General features: G+C 43.2%; 1 protein-coding gene across 1 annotated transcript in view; it reads left to right on the top strand.

Annotated features, from left to right (window-relative positions):
* The window catches only part of Clstn2 (calsyntenin 2), a 348,253-nt gene that overhangs the window by 269,365 nt on the left and 55,832 nt on the right, over positions 1-23,056 (top strand). The window lies entirely within an intron of this gene.

The raw sequence follows: 23,056 nt of genomic DNA, 5'->3' as shown, positions 1-23,056 counted from the left end.
CTCACCGTTTCTAGGACTGAGTGTTTCATAATCCACGTTTTCTGTCTCTTTACCACTCTGTCTCTTCTCTGTCTTCTCCTAACCCCCTCCCCTGGCTCCCAGTGGGAGTGACCTCAGCGAGAACTCACTCCTGCAGAGATGTGAGTGATTGCTGCCCGTTCGGTCCTCACAGACACTCATATGGATGCTCTGTGGGACCCAGTTTCCTCAGCCCAGGGAATTTCCTCTAATGGAGCCTCTGCAGTGTGAGCAAAGCAAGGGCAGTGTGGGGAGCCAGTGGCAACTGTCTGGCCTAATTGCAGAAAATGCTACCCGGCTGGATCCTGGGAGACCAAAAAGGCAGCATGTGTGTTCATCTGCAGTTCCTTCTTTGTGTTAGGGATTCTGGGGCTCGGAGGAATGGTAAAATCTTGACATTGTTTATATGATTTCTCAGCAACCTCCCAGCTATGTCCTGACATGCCAGATGGCTTTTATGGGATGTTTTAAAATATATAATACAAATTGAAGTGAATTAAAATAAATTCCATATTGTGAGGGGTTCTTTAATAAGAACATTGCCATACTGGTGGAGATAATTATAGTTACCCCGAGGCATTTTCTGAGATGGGATTGAGAAACAAGGATACAGGCAAATGAAGTTGCAGGGTTGGAAATTAAAAATAGACAAAGAAGGAATCCTGGTTGTGTAGATAAATATATAGTGGATGTAACAGTTCTGAAAGCCAGGCATTTAAGGAGGGGCGGAGTCACTGAGCATTTTCCAAACTACCTGGGTCCCATGGATGTTCCTTCCTTCCTCCTTTCCTTCCTTTTTCTCTCCTTCCCTCCCTCTCTCCCTCCCTTTTTCCCTCTCTCCATCCCTCCTTCTTTCCTTTCCTCCCTCTCCCTTCCCTCTCCCCCCCTCCCTCCCTCTCTCTCTCTCTCCCCCCCTCCCTCCCTCCCTCTCTCTCTCTCTCTCTCTCTCTCTCTCTCTCTCTCTCTCTCTCTCTCTCTCTCTCTCTCCTTCTTCTCTGCCTGCTCTGTCCCAGGCAGGTTGCTTATGTGAGGCCATTCCCAGCTCTGCTGTATGCTTTCCATGGGGACTTCCAGACAAGAGAGTCCAGCCAAGTGACTTACCCAGGGCTCACAGAAATCCATAGTTAGCACCTGTCCTTTCTCTTGGGCTATTTCTGTGGTGAGCATGCTGATTTAAAATGGAGAACTGATTAATTCATAGTTAAGAATTATGCCTATTCTGCAAAATATCTGTAGCCGTCATGGAACCCTACAAACTTGGCTTAAGCTGCATCTTCATCTGCATCTAGTTTTGCTCAGGCCTCCTTAACCAAGTATCCTGGGCTGCATGGCTTAAGGGAGAGAAGTTTACTTTCACGTTGTCAAGGAAGTTGGGAAATGCAAGGTCAAAGTGCTTATCTATACATGTCCTAAAGGGAGCTCTTTTTCCTGGAGGCAGAGGACTTTGATCACCCTCTTTGTCCTCAGTTCCAGAGAAAGATGACACTCTCATATCTGCTCCTCTCAAAAGGAACCAGCCCTGTTATGTGAAGTCCCAACTCTCGCTCCCTCATTTCATTTTGGTTACTTGCCTCAAGCGGGCTGTATCTCCAAATATACCAGGGTTTAGGATTTTCAGACTGTGAGTTTGGGGAGGACAGAATTCAGTCTACAGCATTTCCATATGGAAGAAATGCATCTACTGAAAGTCGAAGGAGTCCTTGCTATCAGATGCCCCGGCTCATGAGGATAGTTGCCAGGTGAAGGATGGAACCTGTACTGAGGAGGGCACAAGAACTCTCAAGAGTACCCATGCTGGCAACGGTGTATATACAGGCCAATCTGCAGAACCTCCTTTCTTCTTGCTCAACTCCCTGCAATGTTGGAATCTTACCGGAAGTTTCTCACATATAAACGGCTTGTCACCCAGCACATACAGAACAGATGAAGTTTCTCTACCAGAAACCTCCCTGGCATATACTAGAGGGCATCTGTCCCCATGCTCATCAGACTCCTTGTTACTCTCTTTTGCATTCCCATTACAGTTATCCCTCCTGTCTGCTTGCTTAGTGCTGAGCTCCCAGGAGTAGGCTGGTATCTCACTCATCCCCAGCTTTACAGTGGACAGTATAGCTCTGAGTGCCTCATTGGTACCCAGAAAATATCTGCTTTACAGTGAAAGGATGTGGAAGGAGAAACGCAATGAGGCCAGGGAGCAGGGGGGGAGGGAGAAAGAGAGGGACAGAGAGAAGAAAAACCCAGAGATCTCTTTAACAACTTCTGATGATGAATTAACATTTGATTCATTTTATTGACCCATTTGTTTTTCCTCTCCCAGTCCTTAAACAGTGTTCATCTTGTTATCTTGTCAGCTTATTTCTAGGATCCAGTTGGATTAACCACCAGCGAGTCTACCGCTGGCCTTTGCAATTAAAATTCAAACTGGTCTAACATGCCATGTGCAACTGAACTCCTGGTCCACCTTGAACATTCTCAAAGCCTCTTAGGACTCTAATGCCTTCTGGGGCTTTTGGATTTCTGTCCTACATAGCTTATTCTGTAAATTAGACTCTGTGCTTCATTCCCCAGGTCAGTTCAGAACTAGAAGCCTCTGCTATCTAGAAGTGTCCATGACCTCATGGGTCAAAAAGACACTTTAGAGTATCATGCAGCCAGGGCTTGGTCAGAAAGCAGGACACCTGGTAGGTACGGAGGCAGGGCTGTCTGATGTGGGCCTGTGAACAATATCTAAAGAAGCATCCAGATGGAACGTTGGTATGGAAAAGTCCATGTGCAGAGTCAGGCATCCAAGACGACAGACAGTGAATGGGACCTAAGTGATAGGATTTCAGGAACGGTGGGGCAGGTAGGACTTAAGCAAGTAGATTTTTGTGTCATGTCGCTCCCAGGTGAACAGGCTACAATCAAAGTTTCCATTATCCAATGCAAGACTATGACATTATGGATGGGCAAACTTGGAAAGTCGGATATGACATGCATCACACTGCAGTCAAGCAAATGTAGCTCAGGCTAGAACAATATTGGATCCAGTGGCAGGAACTAATGTCCCCTGTCTCCACAATCACGCCAGGACCCAACTCCAGAGAGGCGCATTTGAACAGCTGGCTCCTTCCTGGCATTGAAACTAGGAAATGATGTACAAGATGTTTCCTACATAACTTTCCAGGGGTAGCCAAGAGCAAAGAAGTTGCTCATGCCCCAGAGACATCATGTCTTTCCACCTTTTCCCTATACTTACACCCCAAAAGACCGTTGCCAAGGCACCTGAATCGCCTGTAAGTCTAGCCAGGCAGCCCCAGGAAATGCCTCTGAGAATCCAGGCCATCTCACTGAAGTGATGCTAACAGCAAGGGAAACATCATTTTAATAGGATTTTATTTTTTACTCAGTATCTACTAATGCAAATCCCTCCAGCTAGGCATCCAGTCGTGTGCAAACTCAGACAAGAGCGCCCAGCACAGCCAGGGAAGGTTTATCAATCCACAGGCCCTCTAGGCTTTAATATTATTTGGATATGGTTGATTCAGTGTTGTGAATTCTGATCATCTTCCCATTGAACTGTTGGTATTAGAATGGTGTTCTCTGGTGTCCCCATCGGAGTGACCCTGAGTGACAGCCTCAATGAAACAGAGAGAGCACAGGAGCCCCAGTTCATACGAGGTAAACAAGTATCCAAGAAGAACACAGTCCACGAGAGGCAGAAATTAGTCTCATTTGGCTAGCCATCATCTTGTCTGTGCACCAGGGACGATGATTTGCTCTGAGGATGCTCACTGATCTGCTGGGTCATGGCCAGTGAATGTTCCCTGGCAGCATTCTCCTGTAGGAGTTCCAGACTCAAAAAACACACAGTTACTTAGAGAGACCCAGCCAGGTGAAGCCAGATGCCTGGCTGGGTGAATTACAGATTTGTCTCCAGGTTATACAAAATCTGGCCTGACACTGTACTTTCAACTATCTGGAAGCCGAAAATCAGGTTTTCATGTAAGCCATCTCAATTTTTAATATGGTCTCATTTAAAAATGTGTATCATTAGGCCAAACAAATATTCTGTAGTATGCCTTTTTTGTCTGGCCACCAGATTGAGTCTGTTCAATGAATGAATAAATAAAAGGCACTTTTGATATTTAAAAAAAAAACAACAAAACCACAGCATAAAAAACACATTCTCTTTGGGACATCTGGATCTTCATAAATGAAGATTATCATGTCCTTCTAAAGAGAAATCTCTGTACGTGTGTAAATTTGGGTGCATAAATGCCATGACTCGAGATAAAGTCTCTTATTGCCACTCTGCCATATGAGCTGTCTCTCAAGCTTGCAGAGATTTTTCTACCTCTCCCTCCCTTCGTGCCATAGAGTGCTTGAATTTCAGACTTTCTCTACTATGTCTGGCTTTACATGAGTTCTAGGGATCCAAACCCAGGCCCGCATGCTTGGCTGACAGGAGCTTTGCCCTGTGAGTCATCTCCTCAGCCTCTCCCTGTGCCTTTCCTGATGCTTCTCACTCTCCCAGCTCCATAGCTTACCTCCCTGGAGAGGGAATTGTGTATGGGAACCAACACTTCCAGGACACATCGAGGGAGGAGGGCTATGAGCACATGGACTCCCTTCTTCCAGGACACCAATATTGACAACGATCTTCATCTCTCTGCATAACGGAGACAGTCACAGGCCTCGATTTTCCCGCAACCAAGATTTACACACATTTGTCTGGAGCCAAGGCCTTTGCCTATCAAGTCCGTTGTTCTTGCATAGAATGTGAAAGCTTCTGGAAGAAGATTTTTAAAAAAGACCACATCCTTTATTCCTGGAGACGGAGTGTCAGGATGATGCAAAATCAGTTTCCTTGTGTTTTCCTGTTCAGTCACACTGGGAGTCAAATGGGTTAGTTCAATCATTATTATAGCCAGCGCCAGGGAGCTAATTAGAGAATGGTCAGTCCAGTCCGGACCAGTCATCTTAATGAGAAAAATAATTGAGCGTTGTCAGCATTCTAATTCTGCTATTAAAGACTCACTCCTGGGCAGACTAGCATTGTTCTAATGTGGTATCACTGCCCTGCTCAGCACCCCCACCTGTAAGCTGTCCTCAGTGATGCCTGCCTTCCTCTGGGAGCAGGGACCCAAACAGACAGGGAAGGCTGAATGGAGCCTCCGTTTTCTCATGTAGGTAGAATTCCAAACAGATTTTTTGAAGAGACCGATTTGCATGGTTATTTTGAGTCAATAATGTGTACACCAAGGGTCCCAAATACAATGACTGCCACTATCATGTACAAAGAGGACTAGATATTTCACTCCTCTGTATGTAGGAACACTAATTTGCCCCTGATCTTCTTGGAACCCATCCGCCTCCAGCAGATCTCGTAGTTCTTGGGGGAGAGGTAGCTACATGGCTTCATGGTGTTCACAGAGAATGGTCCTAAGATGCTCAAGGCATGCGCATTCCTCTCGGGTCAGCAATGCAGGTACTAGGTGATCTGTGCTCTGAAAAAGCAGCGAGAGGATTCCTTACTCCACCTGCTCTGCCTCCTTTGAGAGATGGTGGCATGTGACCCATTGCTGAGCCAAGTTTCCCTCCATCTTAAATTTGCCTAGCAGTGACCTTTCATTACTCCATTGGTCCCTGCTGCACAGCTGCCCCTGCTTTCCTCTGTGTCATACCTCCGTACCTGAGTACCTGAGGCAGCCACCTGGGAAGACACAGAATGGTCCCCAATGACATACATCCTCTGATCTCTAACCCATGCGGGTGTATTCCCTTACATGGCAAAAAGCGTTTTGCAGCTGTGAGCAGTTAAAGATCTTGAGATGGAAAGATTGTTCTGGATTCTTTTTGTGATGCACTAGAGTGTGAGAGGTCATGATCCAAGGAATTTGGCAACCTTTACAAAGTGGAAAACTTTCTCTCCTAGAACCCCAGAAGGGATATGGCCACGGTGATGCCATGATTTTAGTCTACTGAAACTTATTTCATCCTCTGACCTCCAAAACAGCAAGATCATAAATCTATGTTGTTTTAAGCTACAAAGTTAGAGGTGATTTGTTATTGCAGCAAAAGGAAACTAATACATCACTGTGAGCCTTGGGGAGGTCTTGGAATCATAAATCAAGCCATGTCCCATCTCCTTGCCTCTTACTGAGATGACCCTGAGCTGTGTTTTCACAACAGGCCTATGGACTCCTCTGTGTACCAGTGTAGATGCCTCAGTCATAGATTTCCTGAGCCCTCTATTTCAAGAAAAGCCCTAGAACAGAGGGCGGAGGAAGTTACCTATCAATGACTCCCTTCTCGTCTTGTGCCTGGCTTTCCACCCAGTACAGTTTCTCACTAGCCTACAGATGAAGATGTACAAGGGACAGATGTGAAGTTCCCCTTCCTCTCTAGGATGTATTATACTTTAGTCTAAGGGACCAGCAAAGAGAAAAGGAAAAGAAGATCCTGCCTTCATTGGAAGAAAGATGGCATGCTGTAGTGGGGAGCTGCAGGCAGGCCAGCCCTTCACCACTACAGCATGCTGTGTTTGAGTCTGGAAATGCTAAACTCAAACTGGAGAACCTCTTTCTCTTGACAGAGCTTTCCCCTAGCTTACAGTTGATCATGCTAATATGAATTTACCCTGTGCTGATTTGAATCTGAAACTGTTTCCCAAAGGCTCATGTGTGTAAGGCTTGGTTTCTAGCTGATGAGTCTTTTGAGACCCAGTTGCACTGTGAGGGTTCTAATTTCATCAGTGGACTATAATCCATTGAACTCATGGACTAATGGACTATAGGAAAGTGGGGCCTAACTGGAGAAAGTAGGTCACTGGGATTGGCCTTTAAAGAGTGCATCTTGTGCCTGGACCCTTCTTCTCTGATCCTCTGCTTCTTGGCCACCATAAGGTGAATAGCCTTTTCCCTCATATACTGCCATAGACCCAAACTCAAACTGAAACCCTGAAAACCATTAATTCAAATAAATATTTTCTCCTTTAAGTTGTCTCTCTTAGGTTTTTTCTTATGTGTGTGTGTGTGTGTGTGTGTGTGTGTGTGTGTGTGTGTGTGTCTGTATGCTCACACAGATCCTCTGGATATTGCTGGACCAAAGTACAGATACCCACACACCACTGTGCCTTTATATCTGCTGTCCCAGGGCTTCCTCCATGGCAATATCAGCCTCCTTAGCTACAGCCTAGAAAGGGAGGCAGTGTTACTGTCCTGAAATCCCTTTTGCCACCACATAAAGAAACATCACCGTGCCCTGAGGTGGGAAGTGATTATAAGAATTGCCCTGTCCTTTCTCAGAGGACTCAGGTGAAGAGAACACCTTGGTCTACAATAATGACATCAGCAATGTTCAGCTAGCTGGAGTCCCCTCATTTTCCGACTCAGTCTTCTCACTGGGTCTTTCTCGTAGCCCAGAGTCATTGTCTTAATAAAGTTCAGACTCTACCAGAGGTGCCTCACAGCACAAGTGAAGTGTCAGGTCACAGCTAAGCAGCTAGCGAGAAGAGACTGCTACGATCATGCAAAGGCGTCTGTGGAGAGAAGCGCCGAGACTAAAGGAAGGCCTCAGCAGAAGACCAACGCGGAAATCAAGCAGAGGGCTTCGGTGAAGCATTGATTACCACGTTAGATACTATAGCATCCGATACCTAACCAGCGGAAAAGCCCAGTGGTAGATAATCCCATCAGTGTCTTCGGGGGACAGCATCTCATGGCTGAGAGTGTCTAGTTAGCGGGCAGTCCCACAGGAGCCATTTACTCCAAGAGTCGCTTTCAGTCAGCTTTCTCAGATTTCTCTCATTGCTCGAAAGGCTTTCCTTCATTTTTTTTTTCAGAAGATCCCATGCAAAAGCATGGGTCAGGCTGCAGAGTGCAGAGTCCAGGGTAGCAAGGCTGCTTTCTCCCTGAGGCAGCTCCACTGCCTCTTGTTCTCGCCCCGTGCTGGGGTCTAGAGCTGGAAGGTTGCCTGACCCTTCTCAGGTTCCCTTTCCCTAAGTGGCAACTGCTCAACACAGCTTCTAACTCCCATGGAATCCCTATTTGTGTTTTAGCCCTGTATCTCTGCCCAGAGGCGATGACTGTGTGTTCTCCAGGCACAGTCCTTAATACATATTTAAAAGCAGTGTGGAAAAGAAGGTAATAAACCAACATTAAACAGAATGTTGTCTTATTGTTAAATGAGGAAACAGTGTCAACACAGTTAAGGATGCTCAGTAATGAAATCTCCCTTCAGATAATGAATTAAGCTGCCAGAGCCTCGGGTGGTCCTGACAGAGGCGACTTGGCTGAATCATGCTCCTACCTTTCCAGTTTCTTCCAGGCATCAGTGCCAATGGGAAAAGAAGGGAGCTGATACCTTGGCATAGAACTTAAATGTTTGCTTTGGTTGTGTGACTGATATTTTCCATCTCCAAAAAGACAAGAGATTAGCACAGGTGAATCTGATTGTAAAATGGCAACTCTAATGTTAGCCTCTTCCTTAGGAGAGGTGAAGCCACGAATCAGTAGGATGTCCCTATGCATTGAGGAGCCTCGGAAGCATCTTTACTTTGGCTCTTATTTCATGCTGGGCACTTTCTTTTAACTCTACCAAATCTTTAACTCTACAAATTCTAAGCAGAGCACCCAGGTTGGGGATGAAGAAAAAGACATAGCAAGGAGCTCCCACAGTTCCGTAATGATCCCCGAGTCTTGAGAGGAGGAGTTTCCCATTTAGAACTGAGGACCTGATAGTCTCTAATTCTCCACATGTTGACCAGTTGTGTGTCTCTGCATTACTGAGCACTTACTGTAAAAACAAGATTCTCTGATGCAGACTAAAAGAATCACTAACCTATGGTTATAAAGGTGAGAACTTGAGGGGAGCAGTTTAATACTTTGTTCAATCGAAAAATCATTGGTCACTCCCATAGCATTTGTGACAATATTGTACCAGTGTGCGTACATTGCCAAGCCAGTCATTATTGTACCTTGCATAGTTCACAGCTAGGTAAGTCTGTTGATTATTTTTTTCTCCCAGTACTGTACATAGCACCGTGCAGCACCATGAAAACTAAATAGGAACGAAGGCTTCAGCTTGGTGCCAGCTTGATTTCTCCGTGTCCTACGACTCAAGTATGTGGTATCTTCACCAATAGGATCTTACCATCAAGTTCCGAAAGGTATCCAAGAGCAATGGCAATAGCCTGTAATTTGAGGGGGGGGGTCTATGGAGCCCCACTGATGAACCACTCAAAGAGAGGCAACCCATACATTGAACTAAACTTTTCATTTATTAACCTATGGTGCTCAGGAGAGGGATTGTCTCTCTATTATAGGGTAACTCAATTTAACTTCTTTTATATGTCTTAGAAAGTGTCTACAGTTGTAGAGTTCAATGTGGCAATTCTCATTTCTTTCTAATCTTGAGTATGTTCATCTCTTGCACTCCCTCTTCTACCCCACCCCCTTTTAAGCCTCCCTATTCCAGTATTCTCATTTTCCTATTCTTAACTATTTCATTCTATCCCTTTCCCTTTAAATAGCCCCTCCACAAGACCTTGCTATTTTCCTGACTTTATAGGTACTCAAATTTAAATATGTGCATCTCAAGATTCAAAGCTAGCATCTATCTACACGAGAGGATTGTAGCATTTGTCTTTCTGAGTCTGGATTACCTCAGCAGACTGATGGTTTCCAGCTCCGATCATTTGCCTGCAAACTTCACAATTCCATTTTTCTTTGCAGCCAAATAATATGTAGAAACAGAGTTTTCATCCATTTATCAGTTGATGATCAGCGAGGCTGTTTTCATTTTTTTAAAATATATTTTGAATAGCACAACCATGATCATGGATGAGCAACTATCTCCAAGGTAAGATATAGAGTCCTCTGGGGATATGCACAGGAATGGTATAGTGGGATTATATGGTAGAACTCTCTCTCTCTTATTCTTTGAGGATCTGGTTTTTCATACTGGTTTTCATAGTGACTCTACTAACAGTGAAAAAATGCTCCCCGTTCACTACAGTCATAGCAGTATTTGTTGTCGTTTTAAATTTTTTTTACCCATTTTTACTAGAGTGAGATGAAATCTCAACGTAGATTAATTTTTATTTCCCAATGGACAAGGAAGTTTAACATTTAAGAAAATATTTCTCAGACATTTTTATTTCTTTTTTTCTTAAGACCTCTCTATTTAGTTACAATTTTTTAAATGGAGTGTTTGTTTGTTTGTTTGTTTGTTTGTTTTGGTATTTACCCTTATTAAGTTTTTTTATTTAATCTAGATACTAACCCTGGACAAATGTACAGCTAGTACCCCACAGGCTGCCTCCTTACTCCACTCCAGTGATGCACAGAGGAGCTTTTTAGCTTCATGTGGTCCTGTTGTCAATTACTGGTCTTAATACCCATGTTACCAGGGTCCTATTTAGAAAATCTTTTCCTCTGACTATAAGTTGAAGCATTTCCTCTACTTCTTCTCTATCAGATTCAGAGTGTCACATCTTATGTTGAGGTTCTTGATCCATTGAGTTGAGTTTTGTGTGTAGCGGGAAAGAAGGATCTAGTAGCTATCTGGACTAACCAGAACCATTTGTTGAAGCTGCCATATTTTCTCCAATAAACATATTTGGACTCTGTCATATGTCAGGTGGCTGCAGAAGTGTGGGCTTATGTATGAATCCTCAGTTCTATTACCTTTATCAGTGTGATTATTTTAATGCCATATTGCAATGTCTTATTACTGTGGTTCTGTAGTATAAGTTCAAATCAGGGATCATTATGCACCCATTATTATTTTTATTTCTCGGGACTGCTTTGACTATCCTGGTCTCTTGTTTATTGTTTCGGGGTGTGTGTGTGTGTGTGTGCGCGCGCGCGCGCGCACGCGCGCGCGCGTGCGCGTGCACGCACGCTCTCTCATATGAATTAAGGAAAAGTTTCTCCAAAGTCTGTGAAGAATTTCATGAAATTTTGATGAGGATTTCATTGACCCTGTAGATTTCCTTTTGGTAGGATGGCCATTTTTACAATATTAATTCTACTGGTAGATCCATGCATGAGGGTGCAGTGGTCTTTCCATCTTCTGGCATCTTATATTTCTTGCTTCTGTATCTTAAACTTTCACTGTAAGCTTCTATTTCCATGTAAGATTTTTTTGAGACTATTGTGAATGGGATTGCTTCCTTTATTTCTTTCTTGGTATGTTTGTCATTGGTATATAAAAAGGCTACTAGCTTTTCTGTTTTATTTTTGAATCCTGCTACTTTGCTTAACAGGTTTACCAGCTGTAGGAGTTTTCTACTGGAGTCTTTAGGGCCTTTTATTTATAGAATCATACCACCTAAAAAGAAGAGTATTTTGATTCCTTAAATGCCTCCATTTTTGCATCTTCTTCATCTCCTCTTATTACTCCAGCTATGATATTTCAAGCGGTATACTGAACAGGAGGAGAAAAGGTGGACATTCCTGATTTTAGTGAGACATTCTTTGAGTTTTTCTCCATTAAATATAGTTTAAGTTTTGGAATTGTTGTACATTGCCTTTATTGTGCTGAGATATGACCCCCTGAATCCTAGGACTTTTATTATGAAGGGATGTTGAATTTTGTTCAAAAAATGTCACTCTTCTTAACACAAGAGCATTTGTAATCTTCACGAATATACAAACTAACAAGAAAAAGCCAAATCAATGACCCCAAGCATTTGGAACAGAAGCCAGCCCAGAAACAGGTTCCTGATCAGAAATCATGCATTAGCATTTTTTTTTTTTTTGCAGCAGAGTTCACAGTGTTGGGTACTTTTCTATTGCTGTGACAAAACGCTGTGGCCAAGACAACTTAAAGAAGAGAGGGCTTATTTACACTTATGGTACCAGAGGGTTAGAGTCCATGATGGCAGAGTGAACGGATGGCGGGAAGAACAAGAAAGCTGAGGAAGAAACTCCTCACATCTTGAGCCACAAGCAAGAAGCAGAGAAAGTGCACTGGGAATGGCATGAAGCTTTTGAAAGTTCAAAACACATTGCCAGTGGTATACTTCCTCCAGTAAGGCCATACATTCTAAAGCCACCCAAATGACAGCACCAACTGGAAACCAAGGGTTCAAACCATGAGTGGGAGACATTCTCATTCAAATTCAAATCACCATGGTTACATTACTTATGAGGAATAGTAATGAGACAGTCAATCATCCCATAAAACAAGAGAAGACAGTAGAACCAACCTCCTAGAGAAGACCTCTACTTTGAAGAAGTCTTGAAGTGCAATAACCCTGGAAGCCCAGCAGTGAGATTAATTTGTTCTACCTTCCCTGCTTCCTCCTAATCTCCTACGAGTCATCTGTTTCCATCCTTAATGTCTAAACATGCAAATATTGCTGCACTTACTGCTCATTAGTTTAGCTAAAGGAAATGCCCTTTAATTATGCCTCTAAATAATGAACCTCCTCCATCACCTTGACAATCAGTGCATATTTAGAAGGAAGCAAGGCCTCATTATGAAGCAGCATCAGCATCCCTTGGCTTCTTAGAAGATGGTAGCTTTCTTGAGACAACAGAAATGGGAATCAAAAGACAAGCAAGCCTTATGATCACCTTGGTTCTTTGTGGCTTTAGATGCATGAATAGCAAATAATTACATGGTAACACACTACATTTAAGATAAAGGAAACTAGATTTTGCTAAATGCTATTGTATCTCACTCCAAAAAAATCCTGACTTATAAGCATCAGGTCTAAACTACACAGTTACTTTTGTTGTCAAATCTTGACTATTTTGTAAGTTCTGCAGCTGAGGCTCTGGAAATGGAAGTAATTTGACTAAAGTGTTAGACTAAGCCCACCATTCCATAAAGTGCCATATTGCTTACCATTATGTTTGTTGAGATTTATGTAGCTTGGCAGAACCAAGCTGTCACCATATGTCTTCATTTGTTGATCCAAGCAGAAAGCCTCAGAAATTGTTGACACTCCATTGCCAATAGCACAGGCAGACTGGACAGCACTATTGTGAACCTGTCTGCCTTGTGAGAAGAATGACACACAATGTGTCATGGAAGCAGTCATCCCTGACATCTGACAGGCCACATTCCTGCTTCATCTGTCAATCCTGTACTCGTAGGCCACAATACCTGGTGGACCTCTGACTCCCTCCACAATAGAGAACTCACTTTATATCCATTGTGGGAGAGATTACAAAGACTCATTGCAAAGTCCCCTGAATTGTTGAATTGAGTTCAGTTCCTTCACTACCCTGGGATATCTAATTCCTTGTTCTTTAACTCAGTTTCTAACCTAAATATGTATTCAGTAAATATATATTAATTTTCCAATTTAGCTGTATAGCATAATCTGATCTACAGTATTGTGGGATTTCAATCCCATTAGCCAATGGCTTTTGGGGATTACCAACTCTAGGTTGTGGTCTTGACTGCAGACATGACAACTTTTAAGCCGAAAGACAAGGTCTCTTTCTTGCTTACTCTTGTTTTCTCTTGAGTGGTGAAGACCAGGTCATGCAGCATGAAGCAGCATGTGGTCAGTCCCCAGATCCCTTAGTCCAAACTCCATAAGTCTTTTTTCCCCATAGCACCCCTTAATAAATTAATATATATGTTTGTATATATATGAATCATATTATAAGTAGAGCCCAATGTGGGACCTGAAGCCATGATCCTGAGATTAAGAGTCTCAATGCTCTACTGACTGAGCTAACCAGGCCCCAAGTGTTCCCCCCTCAGATCCCTGAGAGACAAGATCCCCTTTCTCCACCCAATGCCTTGGCCCAAACCTGGTTTTCCCTGTAACCTCCTGAGCACCCACAGAGGCCGGATACTAGCTGCATGTTGTTATTAATGTGATTCCTGAAGAGATATACAAGTACCAGTTTGGCTACACACCTATCATCCAAGGGAAACTGGGGAAAAAAAGCCTTCACTGATACCCAAATCCACCCAACTTTTAAAAAAGGAAAACAAACTATCTTTTTTTTTTTCATTTTACATACCTATCCAAGTTCCCACTCCTCCCCATCACACCACCCCCAGCCACTCCTCAGAAAGGGTAACGTACCACCCAACTTTTTAATATTTATTCTCTAAATAGTATTCAGATTTCTTTAAAAATAAACAACTGAAAGACTAAAATACAAAGCAGACATCCTGAATATCTTTGTGTATAGGAAACATTCATAAAGACAATTCTATAGATGCAGAAAACAGGCCTGTACTGTCTAAGGTTTGGGCTCAGGGTGAAAAATATACAATTTTATTGCAGGATGTTGACGTTTTAAAACTGAATTAGAGCAATATAAATTTATCAAAAACACTTGACTTGTATACTTACAATGAGTCAATTTGAGAAAGTATAACTAAGCTTAGTAAAGCTATTATATATTAATAATTGAAAAAAATGAAAAAACTAAGACGGGGCAGAGGAAGAAAGAAAAGGGAGAGAGAGAGAGAGAGAGAGAGAGAGAGAGAGAGAGAGAGAGAGAGAGAGAGAGAGCACCATGTTCTTTCAGATTGAAGTGAGAAAGGCCAGGGTTGTTAGAAACTGGAAGGACAAATACCAAAAATAATAGGAGGAGGCAGGAAGGGAACTGAAAATTGGAACATGGCATTTCCCAGAACCCTTCAGATTGTCAACCATACTGTGCATGGCGTGTATAGCTAAAGCACAAGAGCCTGGGAAACAGCAACACCAGGAAATAGGAAAACCAGCACAGACATCATAGCCACTGTGTGCTGCAAAAGGGTCAGATTTTGGAATTTCCTTTTTCCAGTGGAATGCCATTGGGGATTAATGAGCATGTGCCAGGGCTAAAGGGCTGGCCGAGGCCTCAGGGTAAACAGAAACAACAAATGATCCTCAATAAAACATAAAGCCAAGCAGCTGCAAGTGCTAGCAGATCACCTAGTCATCTAACTAAAGCCAGCAGTCTCCCAGAATGACAACAGAAGTCTAAGTATCAACCCAGGGCTCAGTGTAACAAAATTTGTTAGAGACATGAATTAACAACAAAATGCAAATGAAGATCCCAGGGTGACATCTTAAAATTGAGTATGTCATAGTCAATGTATTGAACAGATGAATGGAGAAATATCAGCTACAAGTAAACTTCGAAAGCCTAGGTGGAGAAGTCAACATCTAAATTAGATAGATAAGTTGACAAGTGACATGAAAGAGGTATGCCAGGCAGTGATGGTGCAAACTGTTCCAAATTTGTTGAAAAGATCATTTTAAAGATTGGAGGAGATCAGCAAGCTCCAGGTTTAATGATACAAAGAAAACAAATCTAATCATTGTGTCTGCAACCTGTTGAATACCAAAATAATGGATCCTCTCTTAGGGGGAAGAAATGTGTCATGTGCAGGAAACCAAGCAATATAAAATTACAAGCAAAATGTTACTGAAAATTTCAAATAGCAAAAGACAAAAAGGAATGGCCTGGAAAGTAGTACAAAGGAAGTGAGATTCATACAGAACTGTCCACTGAGAGGGAAGGAAGGAAGGAAGGAAGGAAGGAAGGAAGGAAGGAAGGAAGGAAGGAAGGGCGAGCGAGCTCTGGAAGCGGTGGCTGTGTGTTAAGGCCTCAAACTCCTTTCTTCTCAGCTTCTCTAAATGCTCAGCTGCAAGTGCAATGGTTGTGGCAGTGAACTGCATGGCATAAAGGGAGGGAGGTGTAACGGATGGAGTCATGATGGAGGTGTTAAATAAGTTATAATGACCCAAGGTTCTCACATTTTCTGAGATGTGTTATAATGCTCATCATAAATAGGCCGTGATACAATAAAGATGCATATTAAAGAAAGCCAGCTTGAAGTTAGACTCCAGAAGATGAAAAGCCTATGCAGGCAAAAAGTCTAAGCCTGGAAGATTATAGATGTCTTAAAGCCAACAGACAGAAAGGCCAAGGTGCTAGCGGGTGAAAGTCACTATTCATAGGTGTGGGCCACTACTAAGAAGGCAGAAGTCAAACTTGAACTTTCCAGACAATGTCCTCAAACACTACTACTTAAGAATATAGAATTGCTTAGTTAACATGAAACAGAATTTGAGAGGACCTAGACAGCAATTCCTGAGGGCTGGATTTGAGAGACTAGACAGGAACACTGATGAGGTGAGGGTAAGGGATCTGGAGAGGGGCCGAGAGGGCAGAGTACACAGCTCTTAGAGCTGCAGGCAATGGCATTGGCCTTATCTGGACACGGATCCCCCCTCCCCCCGCTAAGGCTCAGCGAGGGCTACCGTGCTGCCAAGGGTGGACTGGGTATCATTTGTCCTTCTATATTCAGGATGGCTGCTTATTCAGATAGTGTGTGTAGGTCATGGGTGTGAATCAGTGGTAAGGTCTACAAGCATGGTGGTTCCAGACATGAACTGACACATGAAAGGGAAACGACCAGAGGAATGCTTCATCTGACAGTGTCTGCAAAGTCTCAGCAGTTTTGTGTATTTATCTGGAGATTTCCTTGAGTCCCTACCGGTTGCCTCCAGGTGTTTGGGCCATTCCCTTTCTCCACACTGGTTTCTGAGACAGCTCCATGGAGGCTCTCCAGTAATTTCCTCTTACTAGAGTGTTAAAGAAAGAGCCACATCTGTCCTCTATGCCTTCCCATTAGTGAGGATAAAGTGGCACTTGTTCTGCTTCCCTCCTGACTCCAGCATCCAAAGATAAAGGCAGAGGACAGTGCTAGAAGCATCGCTGTATTTGATTCCATGGGTCCACGTGTGCCCACCTCCTCCTCCAGGAGGGGATCCTAGCCTCTGCCTCCTAGTACTGCATGCAGTATGGGATGTTGAGCAGCTCACATCCTTCTATAGGTTGTCCTGGAAACCGAGACCTTCCCAACAGCCTCCGTCCTTTCCTGTTAAAAAAAAAAAAAAAAAAAAAAAAAAAAAAAAAAAAAAAGCTCCACAGATTCCCATGAACTGCCATCTTGTCAAAGGTTTTATTACTGTCATAAATACGGGGGGGGGGGCAATGAAGTTATAACTATTTGAACACAAAGCAAAGATAAACTCTTATCTATTATCTGAACTCAAAAAGTGAACCCACAGTTCAAACATAAATGTGATTTGGGATTGCTTGAAGAATCTTCTGATCACCAACCATGGTTCTTTTCTATCTCTAAGCATAGGAATAAAATGAGTCTCATAAGCCACCATAAAAGTATGCCTTTGGGCTTATTCTGGAATACTAAAAATATGTCTTTTCCATGTCTAGCAAAATAAAAATAAAATAATGTTTCATGCTTGTAAGCCAAAAGAAGTGGGAGTCAAATACAGAGCTATGTTGTGTTTACATGCTGTCCAGTGCGTCACACACTTACTCAGCTGCCTGCCCATGAATCAGTCCTGAGCAAGACCAACTTTAAAGTAAAACTGTGTTTTAGAGGCAAATATTCATTAAGGCCCACAGGTCCTATAACCTCTCAGATCATCTCATTTCTGTCCCATATCACCAGAGTGACTTTGAATGAGACTTTTCATCTTTCTGAGCGTGTTTTCTCACCTGTAAACTATATGTATGCATATGTTTATGTATGTATATATGTGTGTATGTATGCATGTATGCATGCATGTATGTGAATGAATAGATAGATGAAACAAATAGAAGATAGATAGATAGATAGATAGATAGATAGATAGATAGATGACAGACAGACAGACAGATAGATGATAGATAGATAGATAGATAGATAGATAGATAGATAGATAGATAGATGACAGACAGACAGACAGATGATAGATAGATAGATAGATAGATAGATAGATAGAGATAGATGATAGATAGATAAATAGATAGATGATAGATACATAGATAGATAGATAGATAGATAGATAGATAGATAAATAGATGATAGATAGATGATAGACAGATAGATAGATGATAGATAGATAGATAGATAGATAGATAGATAGATAGATAGATAGATAGAGGACAGACAGACAACAGACAGATAGCAGATGAGTGATAGGCATTGGATGGATGAGAGGTAGATGATACTATGGATACTATAGATAGAGTAAGCATAGTCTTAGCGCTGAGTTCATGGATCCTTTGGTCTGCAGATTCTCCATATGAAACGCTGCTCTAGTGAGAACTAGAGTATACAGTGGTCCCTAGAACAACAGTGTTTTGTTTCTCAGTCTGTAGATGTGGTCTTAAAGAACAATTTCCACCAAAAGAACTCCAGGTGAGAACAGCTCTTACTGAAGTTGGTGCCGATCATGACCAGGGTGCACTTGGATCCTGTTGCCTAATTACAGGGGGAAAGGAACAAAGAAGATGTTAAACTCTACCTGAGTATGCAAATAGCAGAACCCAGACTCAAAAGTTCTGTTTTTTCATGTGCTCAGGACTCTTCTACAGGTGAACTGCTGGGGAAATTAAGTAACGAAGGGGAAACCTTTAGAGTTTAAAAGATTTGAGAAACAGCAAGTTTTAGTGGTCAAATCTTCTATACAGATCCAGACATAAGAGCTAAAACTAGGGAAGCAAAGACTGTGGGTACCAAGAAAGTAGGTCCGGGGTGGGGGAAGAGTCGTTAAGTTTGGGTTGGGGTGCAAGGAGGGGCTTCTGAGTAGCCGATAGAATGCCAACTGTTGGTGTAGGCATGGCTATGCATAAGCCCACTCTCTAATACTTCATTGAATGCTGTGTGGTTTGATATCTTTGTATTTCAGCAGGGAATAGCTTAAATGGAAGAAGCAGTGTGCACTGAGGGCCACTGTGTGCGGGCCTTTGTCCTGTGGTGATGAAGGAAGAAACTCTACCTTGGTCCTGAAGCTAAAAAGTTGAGTAGGAGAGAAAAAGATTTACAGTTCCATGATTGGTCTAGAATGGAGAGAAGGATGGGAATTAGCCTGCAGGGGTCACGTCATCTTCTCTAGAAATTGCACGTTAGGGCAGGACCTGACAAATTTGAAACACCTACTTCAAGCTGGCCCGCTCTAAGGACACAGGGTGTAACTGACCCGTTTTGGCTCTGAAGAGCACAATACAGACTGACTAGGGTTTCATGGAGAGGAACTGCACAGGCAGGGCTCCCTTGACCTTCACCCCACTGTCTCAGCTTACCTGGGAGGCACCATTATCCAGAATTCACATTTTGACTGTGGCTTGAAGAGATTGAATAGAAATGCCTAGAAAACTAAACTTGATGCTTGAATCAAGCCTATACTTCTGCCAGGAAGGTAGTATCAGCAAAGGTGAATTACAGACAGGCTGCAATGGCAAATTTATATTGGAATAGGTTTGCTAAGAGCATTCCGAGGGCTCAAGTCCCCTTCCCATGGAGCAGACGAGGCTTCGTGTTCAAGGGCCCCTAAGAAGGGCAGTTGCACATGTGGCATTATTAAACAGATGGCTGTGGGGGGCAGAAATGGATATGTGTAAGCAACTATTGGTTGGCAGCATGGTTCATTGTGTAAAGTCACTTGCCACCAAAGTTGATGCCCTGAGTTTAACCCCTGAGGCCCGCATGGCAGAAGAAAGGAAGCAGCATTTGAAAGATGCCCTTTGATGTCCACACATGCACCATGGCATACACCCTCCCCCCATAGCAAATGTAAAAATAATTAAAAGTACATAGGTTTTGGGCAGAAAGCCTTAGTCTGCATGTGTCTGGATCTACCCTCTGGTAGTGGAAAATTGGGAGTATTACTCAGTCCCTCCAGCCCTCATCCCTTACCTAAAAACCAAGTTATATGAGCACATGTATGAACATAAAGCATCCCATTCATGCTAAGTGGCCACTAAATAGAGATGGTTACTGTTTAACATTACTGTTATTTTTGCCTTGGTTTGCCCCAGATCCAGTGAGAAGCTTGGCTAAATCAGGTCTGTCCTGCTCTGGGAGTGTCTAGCATTTGGACTTCTTGGAAATGAGATGTTATTCTCTCAACCAGGCTCTGCTGGATGCCTCAGTTTCTCCACCTGTTGAGCAGCAGTTTCCACATAGAGCTGACTTAGGGCCCTTGCATTAAGGGACCTGACAGCCTTCCCATGTGTCCATTAGAGAGGTCCCTGTCAAGCTGGCTGAAGCTACCCTGGCATCACCAGTTAATCTCAGCACTGGAGCCTCTCATTTCCTGCCTTGAGATCCCCTATGGTTTCCATGGGTTCTGGCCACTGCCTAGTCTAAGAATAGCATGTGTTTAAGTCGTCCCCCTCCCCCCGGCATTGCTTCTTTCTATGCTCAGCTGTGCAGTGGAAACATGGCAGCCTGTTCCCTGACAGGATGCCCCACAGATCCTCTGCCCCACACGCATCTCTGCATCCCCTCACATTCCCTCACCCTGTGCAGATAGGGAGAGGCTTTCAAGTCTTGTGGAGAAAGAACCTCTTACTAGTAAGCCAAGGCTGGTTATAAAAGCCCCGAGCCCATGTGTCACTTGTCCCAGCAGCAGCAGTAAAGGGACAACGCTGTAGACTCATTTGCTGACCACACGAAGGCCTCCCATTTACTCTTACTTCAGAAAAGCGAGGCTAGCCATAGACAAGGCTCTCGCCCTTCACTGATTCCCCAGTCCGGCTTGAGATGCGGTACCTCCATGAGAACTATGTTCTGAACAGTCACTGGTACTTCCCACCTTTCAGTCATGGACCGTCTGTTCACTGAGTGGTGTCGCAGCTGGGCACTGACACCATCATCTGCTACCTGACCTGGGACAGACCACACACTTCACAAAGGTCACACAGCCTACTCTGCCCAGCTGCGATGCCCTACACAGGCTCTTGTGGAGCCAGGGAGCATTCATGCTAATGACCAAGCCAGCAAGAATCCTCATTAACCATTTATTACTCCGGGCTGCAGCATTTCTGCATTTCGTCTCCCAAAGCTTTTCCAAGAAGAGGCAGGACATGAAAAGGTTGCTCGTTTAATATGACTTTACACGGTCTTAGCCCCTGCAAGTGATTTGTCCCTAGTATACTTAAACCCCTTTATCAGTGGAGCAATTGGTCACTTAAAATCCTACAGTCAGATTGTATGTCACAACCCAAGCCGAGTCTCTTTGCCTTTCCGTGTCTCATTGGGGCTCTCTCTCCCCTGATATTCATCCAGCTCTATGTCCACTCTGCTCCCTTGCCACAGTGGTCCTCCCAGACACATGGCCAGTGTATCCTGCTGTTTTCCGAAATGTGTCCCTTGAATTTTCAAGTCATCTTTGCCTTGGGCTTGCTTACAGAGGGTTCATCAGGGCCGGCATGTCAGGAAAAAAAATGTTTCAAAGAAAACAAGTCATTTAATTTGGGAGGTATTAATATTAGAAATACATGAATGGACTTTAAAAGATGTAATAGTCACCATTTATTTTAATGAGTATAGGGAAATGTGTAACTTTCACAGTACACCATGATTTCACAGCTATGAAATGATATAAAAATTATTTTGTCAGTTTAAGTGAGTTAATTTAGAGAAAAATGTTAAGAACATGAGAGCAGAAGAGGCATATGGATTCATTCATTTATTGAAGAAGTATTCCTTGTGTCTACTTACTGACAGGCATTGTTCTTGGGGCTCTGAAAACCCAGTAAGTAAAGCAGATGAAACCCCCCACCACTAGACCCCTGAAGAGTCAAACGAGCCATTTTATAAAGAGTGTTATCCAAATGGTCAAAACACACACGAAAAGGTGTTCAACTTTATTAAACATCCGGAAAATGTCGATAAAGTCCATAATGAGCTGCCTTACATCTACCAGAACTTCTAAAAACAAATGAAAATGGACAATACAGATATTTGGTAGAGACAGAGAGTCCACAGAAGGCTTGGATATTGATTGTGTTTGGGAAGGAAGCTAATGTAGCCACTCTGGAAAACTCTTTGGAAATGCTTAAAATAGACTCACCTGGTCACTCAAAGACATGAACGATATTCAAGAAGTGAATGAATTAAAACCTATGTAGTAGTGTTCTGTAAAGGGGCAGGTAGGAGAGAGTCCCCATCCTTGAGAGGAGGTGCCTGTCGCTGAGCACTCTTCCTGGGCACACCTTGTATTCTGGATTTCAAGCTGAACACTGGGACTACAATACCAAATCAAAACTGGCCTCCTCATCTCGGTCAAGCCTAGCCACTTACCTCAGCAACTGGGAACCTTGGCTGTTATACACTTCAGTCAAGGAAATCTGGTCGAGTGAATATCAGTACAGACATCCGAGGTTTTCATTCCGCATCCACTTCATTCCATTGTCTCTCTGTGGGAGGAAGATCCTTGTCCATCTGTCTGTCTTCCAGACTTCTGCATTTACTGTTCAGTAGCAGCGAGGTGTTTACTGTAACATCCATCTCATTCCCACTCCCTGTTAGTATACGCTGGATGGCTGGGGAGGTAGATGGACTGACAGACACGTGGGATAGAAATGAACATAGATGAGAAAGGTTGAGGTGTCTGTAGACAAACTACCCTGCTCCCCACGGAGGGCAGGGCCCCCCATCATATAAGGAATATTCCAGAAAGAGTCTAGCAATTCCTGCCAAGGACATTCTCCAGCAGTCTGAATTATTACCGTCAGCCATAGACTTAAAAAAAAGAAGAAGAAGAACAAAATCTTAAGCCACAGATTAATATTTCAGGAAAACAAGGTTCTAATTTCTAACCAAGACCTTTGGTTTAATCAGCCAAAGAAAGTGTGTGAACAACACCGCCTTTCTCCTGTGTTCACACTCTACTCCGAGCCCGGGTTTACCTCTTTGGCCTTTAATTATTCTGTTCTCTCACATAGCTTTATCTCTGACACTTGGGGATGAAAATTTGATTTGCCATTCAGAGGTTTCAGCAAAAATCACATTCAAGTCACTAAATTGAGAGTTGGAAAAGGAACAGAGGACTGGGACTCGGCTTTGAAAGGATGTTTTAAAGGTGTTCTTAATTAAATCTATGTTATTATTTGGGATGGAGGGGAATAATTTACATGCAGTACAGGGGTGTTTACAATCTCAGCCGTGCCGTTCTGAAGATTGCAGTGTTAGTCACGCAGCCAAGAACAAGGCAGCTTCATCGTTCTGATACTGCGAGCCATGTTTGCTTTACGCTAGACATCAAGCTGGGTTCCGGGGG

The sequence above is a fragment of the Arvicola amphibius genome, chromosome 3 (genome assembly GCF_903992535.2).
Source record: "Arvicola amphibius chromosome 3, mArvAmp1.2, whole genome shotgun sequence".
Taxonomy (NCBI): Eukaryota; Metazoa; Chordata; class Mammalia; order Rodentia; family Cricetidae; genus Arvicola; species Arvicola amphibius.
Note: the sequence above shows the minus strand (reverse complement) of the source record. Positions and strands in the feature narration are given on the sequence as shown.